The following is a 6,838-nucleotide window of genomic DNA, read 5'->3' on the forward strand; positions in this document are numbered from 1 at the left end:
GGAGTTTGCATGTTCTCCCCATATCTTGGCTGTCTGCCAAGTGCTCCATTTCCTCCCACAGTCCAAAGATGTGCAGTTTAGGTGGATTGGCTGTGCTAAATTGCACATAGTTTCCAGGGATGCACAGGCTAGGTGGATTAGCCATGGGAAATGTAAGGTTAGGATGGTGGGCTTGGGTGTGATGCTCAACGGTCATTTTGGACTTGATGGGCTAAATGGCCTGTTTCCACACTGTTGGGATTCTATACTATGATATTCACTTCTTTGAAGTCTACTCAACTACCCAAAATGTACAACGTTCAAAGTGCAATGAGACTGCATCTTGACTCTGTGGAATTCAGCGAGTGCTCACTCTTTTCCAATGACCTGTGTCTCTATCAGTTGGTCTCTCGTTGTTAATCTGTGAATTGCAATCATTTCAGCCCAAATCATTTCTCACCCCCATAAAATATTGCCACAGCTTCAAAGGCAACCAGCCACATTTTAATATTTCTCACGTAATAACAGCAGGAGGCCACTCAACACCTCAAAGTTCCTCTGCCCTTCAGTTTGGTCATGACTTACTTACGTCCTAACTCCATTTGTTCCATAAAGGAATCTGACAATCCTAACATTTTCAATCATAGAATCCCCACGTTGCAGAAGGAGGCCATACAACCCAACGAGTGTGAACCAACCCTCCAAAGAGCATCCCACCCAACTCCATAACTATACATTTCCTATGGCAAATCCAGCTCACCCACATATCCCTGTTTACCATGGGGCAATTTAGCATGGCCAATCCACCCAGCCTGCACAACTTTGGTCTGTGGGAGGAGACTGGAGCACCCAGTGGAAACCCACACAGACACTGAAAGAATGTGCAAACTCCACACAGTCAGTCATCTGAGGTTGGAATCACCCCCAGGACTCTACCACTGTGAGGCAGCAGCACTACCTACTGAGCCACTGTGCCAACCAGCCTCAACAGTGGTTTTGGGGTAAGAATTTCAGATTTCTAGCATCTTTTGGGTGAAGACCTGCAACCAGTAAGGGCTGGATTGAATTTTAGGGTAATGCCCCTTTGTTCTAGACCGCCCCTCCCCCCGACCTGAAAATAAACAATTCATCTCTGACTGCCTTATCAATTCCTTTAATTACCTCAACTTGAATACCCCTTAATCTTCTATGGTCAAACCTAGTCTCCACAATCGATCTGAATTCTTTAACTTTTATTTGTCTTCTCTTTCCTCTGGGCCTGGGGGATATGTTCTGCACTCTGTATGATCTCCTAGTTTCCCTGATTGTGTGTATACGTGCATGTTTGATTAATAAAATGCCTGAAGATATTTGACCGCGTGAAATTTAAATGTCCTGAAACTTTACCATTGGGGAATTTGGGAAAAGTTCACTAAACGTTGAGCTGTAGATAAATAACTGCACAGCGTATTATTCACACAAATGGAATTCATCTAAACTAAAAACAATAAATGAATAAGCTTTCACCAGAAAAGGCTGAGAGATGCTGAGACAGCTTGGATTCTAAAGAACGTGGACAACATAGACCGTGACAAACTCTACCATCCCATCTAGAACTGTAGAACAAGATACACAGAATGGTCAAAGCACAGAAGGAGGCCATTTGGCCTATTATGCTTGTCATGGGCTTCTGACTCACCTGATATCGCTCCCCAGCTATCTCCCCTTAACCCTGCGCATCCTTCCTTCACAGCTAATTGTCCAGTTCCCTCTTGATAGCACCTGTCGAGCCTGACTGCACCACAGTCCCAGGCACAGCATTCCAGATGGTTACAAAGAAGTTGTTCATCATGTTGCCATTGATTAGAATATTTTTAAGGCAGAGGTAGATAGATTACAAAGGGGATGAAAGATTATTGGGGACATGCAAGGATGCAGATTAGCCATGATCTTATTTGACTTGATTTATTGTAGTCACATGTACCTAAGCACAGTGAAATGTTTTGTTTTTTGCAGGCAGCACAGGCAGATCATAACAAACAAGGACATACAGAGTGCTTAGACAGAGCGAGGCATACAAGGTTATAACTGCACAGGAGGGAAGCAAAGCAAGATCAGCATGAGTATGATCAATGTTATCTGAAGTTAGAGGGCCCATTCTGCAGTCTTGAAACAGGTTAGAAGACATCTTCGTGTTCCTTCCTCATATGTTTGTATACCAGTTGCCTCAATTCTGTGCCCTCTGGCTCAAGAGAACATAGCCCAGCTTGGAAACAGCTAAATACAAAATCAAACCATTCTGTGAGTGTTTGGTTAATAAATAGATCACTCATCTTGAGGAAACAGCAGCATAGCAGTTATGTTGCTGTTACCATGGAAACTGGGGAATTTAGACATGGATAGGACAGCACGGTGGCCCAGTGGTTAGCACTGCTGCCTCACAGTGCCAGGGACCCAGGTTTGATTCCTCCCTTATGCGACTGTCTGTGTGGAGTTTGCACATTCTCCCCGTGTTTGTGTGGGTTACCTCTGGGTGCTCCAGTTTCATCCCACAGTCCACAGTCGGTTAGATGGATTTGTCGTGGAAAATGCTGGGACAGGGTAGAGGGGTGGGTCTGAGTGGGATGCTCTTCGAAGGGTGGCGTGGTCTTGATGGGCTGAATGGGCCTGCTTCCACACTGCAGGGATTCTATGATTCAACCTTGAATCCAATGGTGGGAATGGGAAAAAGCCCCAGTTTGGCCTGCCTGCATACTGACAACATTCCTGGAAAGTTGGGATTGTCACCCCAAGGGTGGGATTGGGGCAGCTGTTAGTTGTAGATGGGGCAATAGCCCCTGGAATGAGCTCACAGGCATGCACAGGGGATGCTGGGTCCTGAGGCAAGCTGTTTAAAATGCCAGTAAATACTGCAGGACTACAGCCCAGATAAAACAGCAAGGACCTCTAGCCCTCACTTCTCACTGACTCCCCATGTCCTTTCCTTGGCACCTCATGCTCCTTCATTCACCTGCTATGGCCTTTCTTGACCCATATGCCAAGGTATGTCCTACTGCTCAGTCTCCTATACTCCCCATGCCAAGCTATGGTAAATCCATGTCCAATCACACACTATACACTGTCCAGAACCATTGAACCTAATAGTCACAAAATGATATGTAAAATAAATTTTAAAAAGATGATATTCCATTCATTCCTTTCCACTCTTTTGAACAAACAATCCTTTTATTTCTTTTAAGAGAGAAATCGGTAACTGACCTATTACATGTTTGATAGCTCATTTGGATGTGGCTGAAATTTTTCTAAGTGTCAAATGGTTACTGATCCATCCAGCGACAAAAGTTTTATAAGTGTCGACTGGCCACTGATGGCCCCAGCTCCGAAATTTCTCCAAGTGTCGACTGGCCACTGATGTGTCTGGCCCTGAAACCCCTCCAAGTATCGTTTGATCAAACAATCCGTTAACTACAGTCCAGTAATTAAACTTATTCATCATCCAGTGTCATCAGTCATCATTGTCAATATCCTTTCCAGTACTAATAGCAGAAACTGCAAGCACTTGAAATTTCATTATCTTGCCTAAATGAATGTTGTACAATTGACACAAAAGATCAAAGAGTCACAACTGTCAATCAAGCAATGTTGCTCCTGGGGATCAGTTGTTTCAATATTCTAATGGATATCTGGGTTTTCAGCTTTGAATGCATAATGAGGTTTGGCTGCCATATTTTGGTGGGGACATGTGCATGGAGAGAACCAATTGAAACTTACCTTTCAAATGGCTGCCTTGCTTAGACTATGGACCAAAACAACTCTGATATGCTGTGATCCACAATGCTTTGAAAATTGCAGAGGACCAGGATATGATACTTCCACAATGGAGCTAGCCAAGTGTGGCATACATGGTATAGACTCAAGACTTGAACTGATAGGCATCTTTAACATCCCCTTGCAAAAATAGGAAGTGGTGTCAGGAATTCCCCCAGAATTGGATCCAGGCAGTAATTTTCATACTTCCTTAGAGTCTCCCCAACTCCATGGAAATCCAAGGCTTAAACTAAATTTAAACCTAGAATTAAAAAGCAGGTAATCGTGGTTAGAAAACTCTTGGATTAGTGTAAAAATGGTTCAGATTTACACTATCTTGTGGAGAAATCTATCATCCATAACTAACAATATCTCTAGGTTATACCAGTTAAGGTAACAACCATTAAAATCTGAAATTGCTGGAAAATCTCAGCGTGGAGGATGCTCTCATTGAAGAGAAATCAGGGTTAACTTTTCGAGTCAAGTGACCCTTCCTCAGAACAACATTATTTCTCCTCAGCCAGCAGAATGAATATATTTGAGGCAGACAACACTTGGAAATTTAACTCAGTTCCAATTCAGCATCACCTCAGATCATAATGTTTTGGGAATTTGTTTGATCTTTCAATTAATCATTCAATCAGTTGTGTTTGATTGTTGAGTTTGTGTGTCGAGCTAAGAGACAGATGTCTGTAATTCATGAGTAACTTATCCAAATGTTTGTGGGGGACTGAATTGGCACATGGATAGCACGGTGGCTCAGTGGTTAGCACTGCTGCCTCACAGCACCAGGGACTGGGTTCAATTCTAGCCTCAAGCGACTGTCTGTGTGGAGTTTGCATGTTCTCCCTGTGTCTGCTTGGGTTTCCTCTGGGTGCTCCAATTTCCTCCCACCATCCAAAAATGTGCAGGTTAGGTGGATTGGCCATTCTAAATTGCCCTTGTGTACAGGGAAGTGCAGGCTAGGTGAGTTAGGCATGGGAAATGCAGTGTTATAGGGTGGTAGGGTAGGGTCTGGGTGGGATGCTCTTCAGAGGGTCAGTGAGGACTCTATGGGCTGAATAGCCTGCTTCTACACTGTAGTGATTCTATGATTCTAAGAAAGTGTCCCTAACTCAGACAGAAAGCCTGGGTTCAAGTCCCACCTGCTCCAGAGGTGTGTAATAACATCTCTGAACAGGTTGATCAGAACGATATCTGCAAATGTTTGTGTGTGACTTGAGTTCTGGCTCATCAGATATTCTACGAGTCTGAGGTTGCGACATGTGGACCCCACTTGAGCATTGGTATCTGGGCTGACACTCTGAGTGCTGTACTGAGGGAGTGCTGCAGTGCCAGAGGTGCTGACCCTGTGGATTTCTAAAATAAAAGCAAACTTCTGCAGGTGCTGGAGATCTGAACTAAAAACAGAAATCGCTGGACAAACTTGGCAAGCCTTCCTGCATCTGTGGAAACAGAATTAATGCTTTGAGTCCCAGTTTTGTCTCTCCTTCAGAAGTGTGTGTGAGTAGAGCTGCGATAGGTTGTATGTTGTCTTGTGAGGGGGGGCAGGGAGGAAGAGAAGAACAAAAGGGAAATTCATTGATAGTGTACGAGGCAGAAGAGATTAATTGACAATGATGTCATGGAGCAAACGGCAAAGGGAGTGGTGGCAGCTGAGTCAAGAATCAATGTGTTTATTCAGAGTGTGAATGGCAGAATAACAAAAGGATTATCTGCACATGGCAAAGAAAAAATGAAATTGGAGCACAGGGTAATCTTTTCAATTCACAGAAATGTGGACGTCGCTAACTGGACCAGCATTGATTGTTTATCTTTAACAGTGGACCGTTAAGAATCAACCACATTGTTGTGGGTCTGGAGTTACTTATAGACCAGACTGGGTAAAGACAGCAGCTTCTGCCTTTAAAGGGCCTTAGTGAATCAGATGAGTTTTTACAACAATCAACAACAGATTCATCATTACCAGACTCATAACTTGAAATCTGCTTATTGAAGTCAATCTCCACTATGGTCAGATTTGAACCTATGGCCCAAGAACATTATATGGGATTAATAACCCAGTGATAGTACCATGGACTGGTCCATGGTTGAGGTCAATGTTGAGTCCAAAATGTTTTGGTCTGGGTTTATCTATTCAGATGTCCCAGACCTCACAGTGTTTTCTTCAGACAATAAGAGGGTTCTGTGAGAGGCATCTCTGCCCTCGGCTGCCCCACTCCAACCTTCCAGCAGAGTCTCACATAATGGCTGAAATCACAGTTACCTTCAGGGCGTACTTCGGAGGCTCATGTCCACTTCATATACCTGCAGCCCTCACACAATATTCAACATTGCAATGTGCCTGTTTGGAAGGTAGGGTGCCATTCTCAGAGCTTGCAGTGAGATTCACTGGAACCACGTTGGGGAGCTGGGGGTGGATATGCGAGCTTGGGCGTGAGGCAGGGAAATTAAAATGGCAAGCAGTTGGAAGATCCAGGCTATGCTTGTGGAGGTGCTCTTAGCCAATCTGCATTGGGTTTCCCCACTGTAGGAGGCATCACACAGTTGGCAGATGGTACAGTAGACGAGAGTGAAAGAAGTACAAAGTGAATGGCCGCTTCACCTGGGAGGGGTGTTTTGGGCCTTGGACAATGCGGACAGAAGAGGTGAGAGAGAATTTCTCATACTTCCTGCTATGGAAAGTGCATTGGGTAGGAGATGACAATGATGCAAAGGGAATATTCCCTTTGGAATGCTGACAGAGAAGAAGAGAGAAAGATCATTTGGTGACAACAAGGTGCAGAGCTGGATGAACACAGCAGGCCAAGCAGCATCATAGGAGCAGAAAGGCTGACGTTTCGGGCCTAGACGCTTCATCAGAAAAGGGGGAGGGGAAGGGGGTTCTGAAATAAATAGGGAGAGAGTGGGAGGCGGATAGAAGATGGATAGAGGAGAGGATAGGTGGAGAGGAAACAGACAGGTCGAAGAGGCGGGGATGGAGCCAGTAAAGGTGAGTGTAGGTGGGGAGTTAGAGAGGGGATAGGTCAGTCCAGGGAGGACGGACAGGTCAAGGGGGCGGGATGAGGTTGGT

The sequence above is a fragment of the Rhincodon typus genome, chromosome 20 (genome assembly GCF_021869965.1).
Source record: "Rhincodon typus isolate 14 chromosome 20, sRhiTyp1.1, whole genome shotgun sequence".
Lineage (NCBI taxonomy): Eukaryota > Metazoa > Chordata > Chondrichthyes > Orectolobiformes > Rhincodontidae > Rhincodon > Rhincodon typus.